The following is a 17,729-nucleotide window of genomic DNA, read 5'->3' as shown; positions in this document are numbered from 1 at the left end:
ATATACTATCTAGGTTGGTCATAACTTTTCTTCCAAAGAGTAAGTGTCTTTTAATTTCATGGCTGCAGTCACCATCTGCAGTGATTTTGGAGCCCAAAAAATTAAGGTCTGACACTGTTTCCACTGTTTCCCCATCTATTTCCCATGAAGCGATGGGATGCATAGCAGAGTGAATCAGCTATACATACATAAAGCCCCTCTTTTTTTTTTTTTTTTAAATTTCCTTCCCATTTAGGTAACCACAGGGCATTGAGTACAGTTCCCTGTGTTATACAGTAGGTTCTCATTAGTTATGTTTTATACATAGTAGTGTATATATGTTAATCCTAATCTCCCAATTCATTCCACCTTCACCTTCTCTCCTTAGTATCCATATGTTTGATATCTGCATCTGTGTTTCTATTTCTGTTTTGCAAATAAGTTCATCTGTATATATATTTTTTATATTCCACATATAAGCAATATTATGTAATTTTTTTTATCTCTCTCTGACTTAATTTACTCTGTTTGGTAGTCTCTAGGTCCATCTATGTCTCTGCAAATGATATAGTTCCTTTCCTTTTTATGGCTGATTAATAATACATAGTATATATGTACCACATCTTTTTAATCTATTCCTCTGTTGATATATGTTCAGGTTGCTTCCATGTCCTGGCTGTTGTAAACAGTGAACACTGGGATGTATGTATCTTTTGGAATCATGGTTTTCTCTGTCTATATGCCCAGGAGTAGGATTTCTGGGTCATATTGTAGTTCTGTTTTCAATTTTTTTAAGAAACCTCCATATTGTTTTCCATAGTTACTATATCAATTTAGATTTCTACCAACACTGTAAAAGGGTTCCCTTTTCTCCAATACATGTTGGGTTCTTCTCTCCAGCATGTATTATTTATAGATTTGTGATGAAGCCCATTCTGGTGACTGTGAGGTAATAACTCATTGTAGTTTTGATTTGCGCTTCTCTAATAATTAGTGATGTTGAACATCTTTTCATGTGTGTGTTGACCATAAGTATGCCTTCTTCAGAGAAATGTCTGTTTAGACTTTCTGCCAATTTTTTCATTGGATTGTTTGTTTTTTTTTTCATATTGAGCTGCATGAGCTCCTTGTATATTTTGAAGATTAATCTCTTTTCATTTGCTTTGTTTGCAAATATTTTCTCCCATTCCAAGGGTTGTGTTTTGATCCCATTTATTGTTTCCTATTTTATGCAAAACTTTTAAGTTTAATTAGTTCCTATTTGTTTATTTTATTTTATTTTTAAGATAAATTTATTTATTTTAATTGAATGTTAATTACTTTATTTTTGTTTTTAGGAGGTAGGATGTAGGTCTCAAAAGTTCTTGCCACAATTTATGTCAGAGTGTTCTGTTTATGTTTTCCTCTAAGAGTTTTATAGTGTTTGGCCTTACATTTAGGTCTTTATTTTTATGTATGGTGTTCAGGAGTGTTCTAATATTTTAAATAAAAGCATATCAGCAAGGACAGAATTCCATTTAAGAGAAAAAAATACAAAACATCAGAAACTGACATAACAGCATGAGTGATGAAGTAAAATTATAAAATATTCAGTATGCTATATTTGCCCCTCTCCATCTCCACTCAGGGTGAAGCTCTCGGAATCTCATTGTCTTGTGTCAGTGATGAGGGCAAAAATGGTGGTATCTACTGGACTAAATATGAGGAAGACCCTGAGGATGTTATTAGTGGGTTGGCAAAAGTTTGTTTGGATTTTTCCATAACATTTTAGGGAAAAATCCAAACATTTTGGCCAACCAACACTTATAGTTAACATTGTTTTAGTTTGAATTTCTTGTCTCATTTCTGAAATAATATTTAAACTGGTATGCTGTAAGAGGATCCTTATATAAACTGCTGATGCTATACCTGTAAAAAAATTATTTATGAAAAAATTTGTACTGGTTCACTCATCAAAAGATAGACCATGGAAGATAAAGATTGATATTTTAGTGAAAATGCAAAGATAATTATACTATTGACTTATGTCTACCCATGATGTACGAGTTTCTTTGATATCATTGCCTCTATTAAAATTAACAGTATCATTTAGAAGATGGAATGCTAAAAAAAAAAAGTCCTTATTCTGGATCTATAAAGACTATTAGCATGATAACATATATGTATTCATCTTTGAGGTAAATAATTAAAGGGAAAATTAATTATATAATTTAATTTTGTTATTAGATCTAATTATTGCCATACTGGAAAAATCTGTATTTCTCCAATGATTTATTCTTAATATTTTTCACATATTTTTCAGGGGTTTCCCTAGTAGTTCGGATGGTAAAGAATCTGCTTGCAATGCAGAAGACCCTGATTCAATCCCAGGGTTGGGAAGATCTCGTGGAGAACTGAATGGCTATCCACACCAGTATTTTTGCCTGGAGAAACCTTTGGGCAGAGGATCCTGGTAGTCTACATTCCATGGGGTTGCAAAGAGTCAGACATGACTGAGCGACTAACACTTTCACACTTTTCACTTTCTTGTAACTTACCTTTATAGGCAACCTTACAACATAGGCAAAATCTGACTCAATCTCACTCTCTTCCTACGTTCTTTTTGTTTCCAAAATTCATGTAGAATTGAATATTTGGAGTTATTTTTGTTTCTTGTCTTTCTTCATCTGCTCATTCCTTCTCTTCTAACAGTATGCATTTTATTTTAAGCCTATTGCCTTCCCACAACACTTGCATTTCTATATTATCTGGATTCCTCATTTCTCAAGTTCTTATTTAATTCACAAATATGAGTATGACACAATGACTAATAGAGACCTTTTTTTTTTTCTCTTAGATATGCACTGATTGCCTTGATATATGTGTGATACCTCAAAACACCCACTGTCTCACCTTTTGTAATCATTAGCTTTTTCTATCTGGTTTTGAGGAATTCAATCAGTTTGCAGTCTTCATTTTAAATACTTCATGAAATCCATTTCTGATGTCTTTGCAAAAAGTTGTAAGTTAATATGTGCAAAAGAAGGAAATGGCAAGCAAAACACAGAATGGCAGTAACTAGATTTTTTGAGTATATAACAGTTGTCTTATTTGTGTGCATATTTCTAAAAGATTTTTAACATAGTTAATACTATTATTTCATCATAAAAATGCAATTTAAATACAGAAGAGTAAGAATCAATAGTGGCTTTGCTTAAAATTATTAATATTTAATAGCTAACAATATTAGTTCACACTTGAAAATGAATAAAAGATTCCTCAGAGTTATGTATTATAAGATTTTGAGTACACTTTCTGAAAATATAGCCAAATCATTAGTAAACAATTCTGTTAAACAAAACAAATAAACTATTCTCTCCAGAATAATCCATCTAACTAATAATCATCCTTAATAGCAGTAATAAATCATTATTTGAGTGCTGCTACTCTGCCAACCACCAAGGTGTTTCTCACCAAATTCATTTTGTAACCATACTAATTGGATTTTATTATTATTCCATTTTTAAGATGAAGAACATAAAGCTCAAGACATGAAATTAAAACCGTTAAGTTGAGTAGCATATAGTGTGTAAGAAGGCATTTGGTCATGTCGTATGATCTTTTTAATGTGCTGTTGGATTCTGATTGCTAGAATTTTGTTAAGGATTTTTGCATCTATATTCATCAGTGATATTGGACTGTAGCTTTCTTTCCTTGTGGCATCTTTGTCAGGTTTTGGTATTAGGGTGATGGTGGCCTCATAGAATGAGTTTAGAAGTTTACCTTCCTTTTTAATTTTCTGGAAGAGTTTGAGGAGGATAGCTGTTAGCTCTTCTGTAAATTTTTGGTAGAATTCAGTTGTGAAGTGGTCTGGACCTGGGCTTTTGTTTGCTGGAAGATTTCTGATTACAGTTTCAATTTCTGTGCTTGTGATGGGTCTGTTAAGCTTTTCTATTTCTTCTTGGTTAAGTTTTGGAAAGTTGTACTTTTCTAAGAATTTGTCCATTTCTTCCATGTTGTCTATTTTATTGGCATATAATTGCTGATAATAGTCTCTTATGATCCTTTGTATTTCTGTGTTGTCTGTTTTGATCTCTCCATTTTCATTTCTAATTTTATTGATTTGATTTTTCTCCCTTTGTTTCTTGATGAGTCTGGCTAATGGTTTGTCAATTTTATTTATCTTTTCAAAGAACCAGCTTTTGCCTTTGTTGATTTTTGCTATGGTATCCTTTGTTTCTTTTGCATTTATCTCTGCCCTAATTTTTACAATTTATTTCCATTAACCCTGGGGTTCTCCATTTCTTCCTTTTCTAGTTGCTTTAGGTGTAGAGTTAGGTTATTTATTTTACTTTTTTTCTTGTTTCTAGAGGTATGGCTGTATTGCTATGAACTTTCCCCTTAGCACTGCTTTTATTGTATCCCACAGGCTTTGGGTTGTTGTGTTTTCATTTTCATTTGTTTCTATGCATATTGTGATTTCTTTTTTAATTTCTTCTGTGATTTGTTGGTTATTCAGCAGCGTGTTGTTCAACCTTCATATGCTGGATTTTTAACAGTTTTTCTCCTGTAATTTAAATCTAATCTTAATGCATTATGGTCAGAAAAGATGCTTGGAATGATTTCAATTTTTTTGAACCTACCAAGGCTAGATTTATGGCCCAGGATGTGATCTATCCTGCAGAAGGTTCCGTAAGCACTTGAGAAAAAGGTGAAATTCATTGTTTTGGGGTGAAATGTTCTACATATATCAATTACATCTAACTGGTCTATAGTATCATTTAAAGTTTGTGTTTCTTTGTTAATTTATCCCAGGGATACAAGGATTCTTCAATATCCACAAATCAATCAATGTAATTCACCACATTAACAAATTGAAAAATAAAAGCCATATGATTATCTCAATAGATACAGAGAAAGCCTTTGACAAAATTCAACATCCATTTATGATACAAACTCTCCAGAAAGCAGGAATAAAAGGAAAATACCTCAACATAATTAAAGCTATATATGACAAACCCACAGCAAACATCCTCGATGGAGAAAAATTAAAAGCATTTCCCCTAAAGTCAGGAACAAGACAAAGGTGCCCACTTTCACCACTACTATTCAACATAGTTCTGGAAGTTTTGGCCACAGCAATCAGACCAGAAAAAGAAATAGAAGGAGTCCAAATTGGAAAAGAAGAAGTAAAACTCTCACTGTTTGAGATGACATGATCCTCTACATAGAAAACCCTAAAGACTCCACACGACTGGGCAACTGAACTGAACTGAATCCTGTGATGCCATGAATGGCAGCACGCCAGGCCTCCCTGTCCATCACAAACTCCCAGAATTATGACAACAAAAATGAGTTTATAACAGTTATTTACAACTGCTTCAGTTATAGTTCAACTACAGAGTTTAAGGGAAATCCTGATAACATACATGGATAAAACTTAAATTGATTCCCATGGCAGATGATCTATGTTTAGTTTTTCAAGCAAAAAATACAGTATGTGAATCTTAATAAAACATGTTTTGTAAAATATTCTAATGATACTGTCAATGAATTTTTATGGATTTTATCTTGATTTATTGATCATTTTACTTTTCTTGTTTTTATTCTTTTGAGTACAATCTCAAAAGGGTCAAACCAGTCAAAATTTAGAATACCAATAAAGTTTATACACATAATATTTTAATGTGTGGTACTAACTTTAAAATATATTCATGTTTGATCACTTATATATGAGTGTGTATATATACACATATACTTACTAGTATCTCCTTGCAATCCAAGGGACTCTTTTCAGTCCAAGGGACCCTCAAGAGTCTTCTCCGACACCACAGTTCAAAAACATCAGTTCTTTGTTGCTCAGCTTTCTTTATGGTCTACCTCTCACATCCATACATGACTACTGGAAAAAGCATAGCTGACTAGATAGACTTTTGTCAGCAAAATTATGTCTCTGCTTTTTAATATGCTGTCTAGGTTTCTCATAGCTTTTCTTCCAAGGAGCAAGTGTCTTTTAATTTCATGGCTGGTCACCATCTGCAGTGATTTTCAAGCCCAAGAAAATAAAGTTTGTCACTGTTTCCATTGTTTCCCATCTATTTGCCGTGAAGTGATGGGACTGGATGCCATGATCATAGTTTTTGAGCGTTGTGTTTTAAGCCTGCTTTTTCACTCTCCTCTCTCACTTTAATCAAGAGGCACTTTAGTTCTTCTTTGCTTTCTGCCATAAATGTGGTGTCATCTGCCTATCTGAGGTTATTGATATTTCTCCCTGCCATCTTGATTCCAGTTTGTGCTTCATCCAGCCTGGCATTTCACATGATGTGCTCTACACAGATATTACAATAAGCAGGATAACAATATACAGCCTTGACATACTCCTTTCCCAATTTGGAACCAGTCCATAGTTATGTGTTTTGTTCTAGCTATTGCTTGTTTACCTGCATACAGGTATCTCAGGAGGCAGGTAAGGTGGTCTGGTATTCACATCTTTTGAAGAATTTTCCAAAGTTTGTTGTGATCCACACAGTCAAAGGCTTTGGTGTAGTCAATAAAGCAGAAAGAGATGTTTTCTGGAACTCTCTTGTTTTTTGATGATCCAGCAGATTCTGGCAATTTGGTCTCTGGTTCCTTTGCCTTTCTAAATTCAGTTATGCATTACTTGGATCCTTTTACCAAAAATGTCAGTAGAAGATTTAAAATTTATGTCAAAATGAAAGTATTAATGTGTGGATTTTAACTTTATTTTTGTTTCATGAGCTCTTGCCCTACTTCATGAAGATAAAGTTAGTAAAGAGTAACATAAAAGTTGGGTGTCTCTGTGTGTGTCTTGTTAACCAAACAAAGGCAATTGATTAAAAATGTTATAAAACAGAGAATAATTATGGACATAGCAGTTGATTCTTTACTGTGAAGGTGTCGCCAAAATTATGTGGATGAAAGAATTAAAAATTGATACATTTCGAGTTATTTGTACACTAGGCAATTAAAAGTAAATATAATTCTTTATTCACCTTTCTGTACTTCAACTATTACAAATGACATCATTGTGCTAGAGAGCTAACAAATCTAAACAAGTCAATTTCTCCCTTTTATGGTATACTTGGTTCATTTGTCAGAAAATTATTATAGCTTATGTCTCCATGATATTTTAGCTAAATTCTACAATAGTTTGTTTTTCACTCTAGTTAATTGTTTTTTTTTTTCATCCTTTCACATAGGATTGCTTACCATGTACTTTATATATTGGCATATTTGACACATTTTCCTTTAAAATAACTTTTGTCTAATATATATTAGTTAGATGGAAGTGATCAGTTCAGTTCAGTTCAGTCACTCAGTCGTGTCCGACTTTTTATGACCCCATGATTCACAGCATGCCAGGCCTCCCTGTCCATCACCATCTCCTGGAGTTCACTCAGACTCACGTCCATTGAGTCAGTAATGCCACCCAGCCATCTCATCCTCTGTCATTCCCTTCTCCTCCTACCCCCAATCCCTCCCAGCATCAGAATCTTTTCCAATGAGTCAACTCTTTTCATGAGGTGGCCAAAGTACTGGAGTTTCAGCTTTAGCATCATTCCTTCCAAAGAAATCCCAGGGTTGATCACCTTCAGAATGGACTGGTTGGATCTCTTTGCAGTCCAAGGGACTCTCAAGAGTCTTCTCCAACACCACAGTTCGAAAGCATCAATTCTTTGGTGCTCAGCCTTCTTCACAGTCCAACTCTCACATCCATACATGACCACAGGGAAAACCATAGCCTTGATTAGACGGACCTTAGTTGGCAAAGTAATATCAAATGATGCCTTTTCTGTTTGTCAGAATGCATGCACACACACACACACACACACACACACACACACACACACTGAAGACAATAAATAACTTTATAGGCATTATTTAACTATGACTTAATCACTTTGCCAAGATTGAGAAGAAGACAGAATCCAGATGAAAGCCAGGCTTTGAGGCTCTTTTTCTCAACGGAGCATTCGCTATTCCCGAATGTGGCAGGTGAAGGGCTAAAAATGGATATAACATTGAAATCTCAGAACCACCATAGATTGAGGACATAAGCTTTAAGCGACCTCAACTTTGAAATGAGATCTTCAAGAGCTATTCAGTAGGTTTTCTTTATCCATTCATCTGTTGAGAGACGTTACATTTCTTTCATGTCTTGGCTAATTGTGGTGCTTTGAATGTGGCTGTTCATGTATTTTCTGAAATTAAGATATTCTCTAGATATATGCCCTGGAGTCGGACTGAAGGATCATATCAGCTTCCCTGGTGGCTCAGTGGTAAACTATCTGCCTGCGAAGCAGGAGATGCAGGTTTGATCCCTGGGTCAGGACTATCCCTTGTAGAAGGAAATAGCAACCCACTCCAGTACTCCTGCATGGGAAATCCTATGAACAGAGGAGCCTGAAGGGCTACGGTTCATGGGATGTCAAGATTTGGAAACTGTATCTAATGAGATTTAGGCCAACAATGCTGCTTAATATCCTACAATGTATAAGGCAGACCCCTCCAACAATATGAAAATATTCAAACTAAAATGTCAATGATGCCAACGTTCATAAACCCTTCCTTATCAAAGTTTCACTTTCTAGTCCTTTAAAATTACATATTTATACTTTCATTGATGGAGGAACCTGATAGGCTGCAGTTATGGAGTTGTAGAGTTGGACATAACTGAGGGACTAACCGGGGAAGGCAATGGCACCCCACTCCAGTATTCTTGCCTGGAAAATCCCATGGACAGAGGAGCCTGGTGCGCTGCAGTCCATGGGGTCGCAAAAAGTCGGACACGACTGAGTGACTTCACTTTCACTTTTCACTTTGACGCGTTGAAGAAGGAAATGGCAACCCACTCCAGTGTTCTTTCCTGGAGAATCCCAGGGACGGGGGAGCCTGGTAGGCTGTCGTCTCTGAGTTCACATAGAGTCGGACAAGACTGAAGTGACTTAGCAGCAGCAGCAGCAGAGGGACTAACCACAGCACACATATTTTATTTAGAAGGTTTTTTCCATTTTCCCAAGCATTGTTTTATGTTTTACACTGTGGAAGTTCTGTACATCTTTTGTTGAATATATTCCTAGGAATTTGATTTTATTCATGTTCCTATAAAGCTGGTTTTTACTTTTTAATTGTTCATTACCAGTATATAGAAATTAAATAGAGTTATTTATATGGATTTGTTGTCTGATCTTGATAAATTCACTTGTTGCTGTTTTCTCTAGATAATATTAGATTTTCTTCATATACAATTTTGTTATCTGTGACTAATAATATATTTATTTCCTTTTTCTGAACTGATGCTTGTTCTTATCATTTTTTATTGAGGTAAAATTGGTACATTATAATGCTTCAGGTGTACAATATTATTATTCAACATTTGTGTTCATTACAAAGAGATCATCACAAAAATTCTACTTTCCACATATTGCCATGCACTTAAACCCTTTTCAACTATTTTGCCCAACCCCAAATCCCTTTTTGTAATTTTCTTACTGTCTTTTTCTGTGGTGTCTCATGCTTTGCCAACAAAGGTCCGTCTAGTCAAGGCTATGATTTTTCCAGTGGTCATGTATGGATGTGAGAGTTGGACTGTGAAGAAGGATGAGTGCTGAAGAATTGATGCTTTTGAACTGTGGTGTTGGAGAAGACTCTTGAGACTCCCCTGGACTACAAGGAGATCCAGCCAGAAGGAATGATGCTAAAGCTGAAACTCCAGTACTTTGGCCACCTCATGTGAAGAGTTGAGTCATTGGAAAAGACTCTGATGCTGGGAGGGATTGGGGGAAGGAGGAAAAGGGGACAACAGAGGATGAGATGGCTGGATGGCATCATCGACTCAATGGACGTGAGTTTGGGTGAACTCCAGGAGTTGGTTATGGACAGGGAGGCCTGGCGTGCTGTAATTCATGGGGTCGCAAAAAGTCAGACACGACTGAGCGACTGAACTGAACTGAACTGAACTGATGCAGTGCCTAATAGAAGTGTGTATAGTGGTCTTTATCTTATTCTTAATTTTATGTTAAAAAAAAAACTTTTGATAGTTAATTCATTATGGGTGTGATGCTTTCTCTAGACTTCTTCTTAATATTCTAAACATGTATATAAATTTTTTTTAATCTTGTTTTTTAATATTATTGTGACTGTGTATTTTATTTCATAAAATGTTCTCCAGCTTGTCAAAACTGAGCACTTTTTTTTTTCATTTCTTAGTATGTGGTGAACACACTGGGGACAAAAAGCAAGCAAGCAAACAAACAAAAAATGTCTTCATCTTCTGGAACAATCTTCATTTGACTAATGTTTTATGGTTTACTGGATTGACATAATATTTTAAGATTTTCATCTAGATCCATAAGCAAAGTTGATTTATAATTTTCCTTTCTTTTGATGTCCTTTTCATGTTTTGCTGTCTTGTTCATTTTGCTCCGGTGTTTTCAGAAATAGAATTCCAACTATTACTTTTTTCTAGATGAGCTTGTGTGAGATGGTTAATACTGTATTTCAATTTATTCAATACAGAAGAGAGATTAGAAGTGATTTGCAGGAAAGATGTTAGAAGTGATTTACTCAAGTAAGACTTGATACTACACAAACATTTAAAATCCATCTAGATTAAAACCATAATTTCTATATAGTTTTTCATATTTAAAATAGGTCATATAATGAACATTTTATTTTGTTTATTATGTATTTTTCTTTGTAAAATTCAAAATCAGATTCTTATAGCAATAAAGCATTTAGCTTAATATGTTTCAATTATCATTATATGTTGCAGTTTACATAGACAAGACATCATTTAGTTTTTCTAGAAGATTGAATTGAGGGAGATGATAAAAAAGATAACCTTTAATCAGTATCCTGTTACAATTTAAGCAATAAATCCATAATTATTTCCAGATTATACAAAGAGTTTTATTAAGAAAAATATTTCTGTTCTGGAGAGTAAAACTGGAATTGTGTTACTTTTTCCCAAAGCTCCTTTTAGATTTTGGATTATTTTCTGAATTTTGTATTTATTCTTGTACTCTGGGGTGCAAAAATATATGATGATTAGTTTGTTTTACAAGGTTTCCTTCATATATATATTCACTTAAACATGAGTTGAAATTGCATGTAACTTTAACTTTTCAGACTTAGAGAATATTTATCTAAAAGAAGGAAATTGCTGAAATGTTAGGAGGGAATGTTAGGTAGTGACAGTTTATCCTGAAGTTTTGTGAGCACATTTTTGTCCCGAATTATATCAAAACATATAGTATTCTGCTTTTCACACACATTGAATGTTTTTCAAACAGAATAAGACCATAGTATTAATTTAAGAATAAGACCATAGTATTAATTTATTACTGGTATGTATAATAGTTTACCTTGGTTATTGCATCTCTCAGTAGAGCATAACTCATTTCCCGGGTTTGAAGTGTAAGTTGTAACATTTTTATTGCAGTGAATGTGCTTTAGAAAAAAATAGAGTGTGGTTTTGCTTTTTGGCATGACCTTGTCATTTGAAAAAAGCATTCCACTTTAACGACATCTAATTTAAAATGCCTCTGGGAATGAGTTGAATTTACTGAGATATTTTAAATAGTAATTACTTAGCAGAGGTTGTCAGAGCATTTGTAGAGTATCAGCCTTCTTCAGGGCAGATATTTGAGACTACTTGAAATGAATTAAGTCTTCTACCATTAATGTTTGAAGGGAGACCATAGTGAAAAAGATGGATGCTTATATAATTGACATCCTTAACATTTAGAGCTGAGTACTTAAATGCCAGAAACATAATTCTGAATAAAATGTCAGGACTTAACACAATAATATTTAATGATGTAGTATGAAAGGAATGAACAGAAGTCATTTTATATTATTAATGAAATTATTTAAAATAGGCTTCATTGTCTCTATATCATTAAGTTTTGTTCATATTGTTTCTAAGAATAATGTACCTTAAATATCCAGCTTCTAACAGTCCAGAAATGTCAAACATCCTTCTGTTTCACATGCTTGTAAAATACTTTTATCAAAATGTAAACTGCAATTGAACTTGAATAGATAATTATAATTACAACAGGCGCAGTACCAAATCCTACTTTATACTTTTTTAAAATGTATTTATTTTAATCGGAGGATAATTACTTTGCAATATTGTGCTGGTTTTTGTCATATATCAACATGAATTGGCCATGGATATTCATGTGTCCCCCCCTCCTGAGTCCCCTTTCCCACTCCTGAGTCCCACTCCCCCACCCACCGTATCCCTCTGGGTTATCCCATAGCACAGACTTTGAGTGCCCTGCTTCATGCATCGGACTTCCAATGGTCATCTATTTTTCATATGGTAATGTACATGTTTCAGTGCTATTCTCTCAAATCATCCCACCCTCCCATTCTCCCACTGAGTACAAAAAGTCCAATCTGTACATCTGTCTTCTTTGCTACCGTGCATGTAAGATCATCATTACCATCTTTCCAAATTCCATATATATGCGTTAATATACAGTATTTATGTTTCTCTTTCTGACTTACTTCAGCCTGTATAATAGTCTCCAGTTTTATCCACCTCATTAGAACTGACTCAAATGTGTTCCTTTTTATAGCTGAGTAATATTACATTGTGTATATGTACCACAACTTATCCTTTCATCTGTCAATGGACATCTAGGTTGCTTCCATGTCCTAGCTATTGTAAATAGTGCTGCAATGAACATTGTGGTACATGTGTCTCTTTCACTTTTTATTTTCTTGGGGTGTATTCCCAGCAGTGGGATTGCTGGGTCATATGGCAGTCCTATTCCCAGGTTTTTAAGGAACCTCCACACTGTTCTTCGTAGTGGCTGTACCAGTTTGCATTTCCACCAACAGTGCAAGAGGGTTCCTTTTTCTCTCCACCATCTCCAGCATTTATTGTTTGTAGATTTGTTGATGATGGTCATTCTGCATTTCTTTAATAATAAGTGATGCGAGCATCTTTTCATGTGTTTATTATCAGTCTGTACTCTTTAGTTGATATTTTCCTAGATAAACAGGATGTTTAATACAGTTAATTTGTATTAGTGGACATATTAGTAGGCATATGCAAAAATAGAATATATATAGTGCTAAAACAATATTCACTCAAGTTATTAAGAAAGTTAATCATTAATTAGCATGGTTGAAAGGTAACTGAATGATAGATAAGCATATTATATACAGTGTTTATATAATTTTTTGCTAATAATTCAATGGGAATGAGGGGTAAGAGTCACAACAATAATTAACTTCATTTTTAATTAGAAAATGTTTTGGGGGAGGATACCTTAGACAATACTTTTTACAAAATCTTTAATAACTATATATCCAGATCTGCAAGAAACTGGGATGGATTATAGTTCAACTAGTTATTTTACCAAACCTAAAATTCTGCCATTGAAATCTTAATTACCTCCATAAGAATAAAACAGGGCTGCAGAGTGTTAATAAAACTGAAGTTTAACCACGCCCATCAAGTTGGAAAGGTCTCTGAAGAGTATTTCTAGATGAGATAGTGAATCATGCTCTCACATGAGACAACAGAGGAAGTATGTCAATATTAAGCATTGAATTCTGAGACTGTCGTGATAAGCAGCATGAAATAATATCAAATAACATGGACTAATTCTAATTACAGTCATCTTTTCAGTTTCTATCTAGGCTACAAAACAGGTGACCTATCTCTTGCGATTTATGTTCCTTTTCATAGCATCATTATAGTATATTTTATAGTAATGACTCTTAAATTGAATTCCCAAGAACATCCCAGGGATCACCAGATGTCAAAGCTACTGTCATGGTAATTATTTTTCCACTTGTCTTCCATCATGAGTGTATGATGGGTTTTTCAAAAGACTTCTGACTAGTGATATTGCCACAGGTTTAATGCAAGAAAACATGAATCTCTATGCCACTTATTAATTGGGCAATTTCTTAAGAAATTTGCTGAAATCTAAAGCAATGTCACTCTTTCAGTATCTTTGGAAATTGTAAGTATTTTTTAATAGAATATGCTAAGTATGTAATGGCTTTTTTACTGTTATTTTAATTGAATTAATTGTTTCAGAATTAACATCTAGTGTTATAAATTATGAGATCTAACAGGCATAAAGTTCTCTGGACTCTCAATATTTTCTAAGATTATAAAGAATGCCCAAGAACAGATAGTTTGAGGACCATCATTTTATAGCATCTGTTAATGATTGAGTTGTTAATATGGTTATTGCTGTTATTGTTATTTGAGATATCTTTCCCCCTACTCCTGCACCACTGGAAAGCTAGCATTTCTTTATTAGGATATACAGATATTTTCCTCTTACAGAATATACGGATTTCCAAGTCTTTTGAATTTCTAGGAAACCGTACTTTGCCAATATGATTTTTGGAAAGTTCTGTTTCTTTAGACAAATTAGTTAACCATAATTTAATCACACAAGAAAGTGGCTCAAGCATAATACTTATACATATCTACTTTATTAAAACAGTTCCCAATGTCAATATAATGGTTTTCAAGATCATATTTTCCCCTTTTTCTGTTAAGCATATTTGGAGCAGGGGATGCTGTTCCCTCATTGTCTCTCCAAAATAGCATGCATTTTCTGGAACAATGTAGCTGCTCAAGTATTTGATGAATTAATAAATGTTACATGTTTCAGAAATGCATGCACTATCTACTATTAATAGTCAGCGATCTTGAATTTGTTAACTTCATCTGAATCAAATTGACATTACTGTCCTAGTTTTTCAAAGGTTATAATTCCCCATCTCCCATACTGCTTCAGTGTATTAATCACCCATATGCAGACATTTTTCATATTTTAAAATGATTATTTCAAGTTATCTTTGAAATTATTCTCTTTCTTTATTGCTTTCAAAATGAAGTAAAAACTTCTTCATATTAACTTTCAAAGCCTTTTATTATCCCACTGAAATCTAACTCCCCCAAAATGTAATTTTCCAGTGCCCTTTTACTTGTTTTATGTTCTAACCCTAGAGACTTGTGTTTTCTGTAACATGTTAATAACTCTGACAATTCGTGTTTTTCATACACGATAGTAAAAAGCACTGTTGTTATTTTTAACAATATAGTTTTATCTAGTTTTTCAAGTTAAATTTGATAATATACAGTTCATTTTTTAATCCTTTTTATCACAGTGATACTGTTTTCTAGTATTGCTTAATAGCTATTAAATTATTGCACTTAACTGGACATTAGCTATTTCTGTTCAGTCTAAATGTACACATTAATGAATTTTACAATAATATGGCTTAATGATTAATGTTACTACATACATCGTTGCATGATATCTATTTTTAATTTCTTCTCTTCTGTGTTATATATGTATACTGGCTTTTGAATCTACAATGAAACAAAAAATGAAGAAGTAAAATAATATTTTTTTTTTCATTGAAGAATTGTAGTTGATGTTCGGTTGCTAAGTCATGTCCCACTCTTTTTGACTCATGAACTACAGCACATCAGGCTTCACTGTTCTTCACTGTCTCCATAAGTTTGCTCAAACTCTTGTCCATCGAGTCAGTGATGCCATCCAAATATCTTATCCTCTGCCACGCCCTTCTCCTCTTGCCCTCAGTCTTTACCAGCATCAAGCTCTTTTCTGATAAAGTATAGTTAACTTACAATGTTAGTTTCAGATGTACAACATGGTGAATCAATATGTTTATACACTGGGGATTGATTACCATGATAATTCTAGTTACCATCTCTCAACATACAAGGTTATTTCAATATTACTGAGTGATTCAATATGCTATTCATTACGGCCTCATGATTTATTTTGTAACTGGGTTTGACCTGTTAATCCTCTTCATCAGTTTTGCCAGTTCTTATAGGCCTTTCCTTAATGTACTCCTTTTCCTATTTGGAACTAGTCTGTTGTTCCATATCTACATCTAACTGTTGCTTCCTGACCTACATATAGGTTTCTCAAGAGGCAGGTGAGGTGGTCTGGCATTCCCATCTCTTTCAGAATTTTCCAGTTTATTGTGATCCACACAGTCAAAAGCTTTGGCATAGTCAATAAAGCAGAAATAGATGTTTTTCTGAAACCTTTGCCTTTTCGATGATACAGCAGATGTTGGCAATTTGATCTCTGGTTCCTCTGCCTTTTCTAAAACCAGCTTGAACATCTCAAAGTTCATGGTCCATGTACTGCTAAAGCCTGGCTCAGAGAATTTTGAGCATTACTTTACTTGAGTGTGAGATGAGTACAATTGTGCAGTAGTTTGAGCATTCTTTGGCATTGCCTTTCTTTGGGATTGGAATGAAAACTGACCTTTTCCAGTCCTGTGGCCACTGCTGAGTTTTCCATATTTGTTGGCATATTGAGTACAACACTTTCACAGCATCATCTTTCAGGATTTGAAATAGCTCAAGTGAAATTCCATCACCTCCACTAGCTTTGTTTTTTGGGCTCCAAAATGACTGCAGCCATGAAGTTAAAAGACGCTTACTCCTTGGAAGGAAAGTTATGAACAACCTAGATAACGTATTGAAAAGCAGAGACATTACGTTGCCAACAAAGGTCCGTCTAGTTAAGGCTATGGTTTTTCAGTGGTCATGTATGGATGTGAGAGGTGGACTGTGAAGAAAGCTGAGAGCCAAAGAACTGATGCTTTTGAACTGTGGTGTTGGAGAAGACTCTTGAGAGTCCCTTGGACTGCAAGGAGATCCAACCAGTCCATTCTAAAGGAGATCAGCCCTGGGATTTCTTTGGAAGAAATGATGCTAAAGCTGAAACTCCAGTACTTTGGCCACCTCATGTGAAGAGCTGACTCATTGGAAAACACTCTAATGCTGGGAGGGATTGGGGGCAGGAGGCAAAGGGGACGACAGAGGATGAAATGGCTGGATGGCATCACTGACTCGATGGATATGAGTTTGAGTGAACTCCAGGAGATGGTGATGTACAGGGAGGCCTGGTGTGCTGCGATTCATGGGGTCACAAATAGTCGGACATGACTGAGTGACTGAACTGAACCGATAGGCCTTTCCCCTCTGCTAACTGTCACTCTTTTCTCTGTATCTATGAGTCTGTTATTGTTGTTTGTTCATTTGTTTTTTAGATTCCATATATCAATAATTCAAATGGTTTTTCTCTAGCTTATTACACTTTAGCATAATACCCTGTAGGTCCATCCATGCAGTTGCAAATGTCAAGATTTGAATTATGTTTTATGGCTGAGTAATATTTCATTTTGTGTATATACAGTACCACATCTTCTTTACTTATGTATCTATCAATAGACACAAGTTGCTTCCATTCCTTGGCTAAACAGCTCTGCAATCAACACTGAGGTGCTTACATATTTTTGAATTAGTGTTTTCATTTTCTCTGGATAAACACCCAGGAGTTAAATTGCTGGATTGTATGGCAGTTCTATTTTTTCATTTGTTGAGGGATTGCCATAAGTTCAGTTTACTTCAGTCACTCAGTTGTGTCCAACTCTTTGCAATCCCATGGACTGGAGCACACCAGGTTTACTTGACTCTCACCAACACCCACAGCTTGCTCAAACTCATGTTCATTGAGTTGGTGATGCCATCCAACCATCTTATCCTCTGTCACCCCCTTTTCCAACCTTCAGTCTTTCCCAGCATCAGGGTCTTTTCTAATGAGTCAGTTCTTTGCATCACGTGACCAAAGAATTGGAGCTTCATCTTCAGCATCAGCCTTTTAATGAATACTCAGGACTGATTACTGTAGGACTGACTGGTTTGATCTCTT

Source organism: Capra hircus, chromosome 6 (genome assembly GCF_001704415.2).
Source record: "Capra hircus breed San Clemente chromosome 6, ASM170441v1, whole genome shotgun sequence".
NCBI classification, from domain to species: domain Eukaryota; kingdom Metazoa; phylum Chordata; class Mammalia; order Artiodactyla; family Bovidae; genus Capra; species Capra hircus.
The sequence above is the reverse complement of the archived record's forward strand: the minus strand, read 5'-3'. Positions refer to the sequence as shown.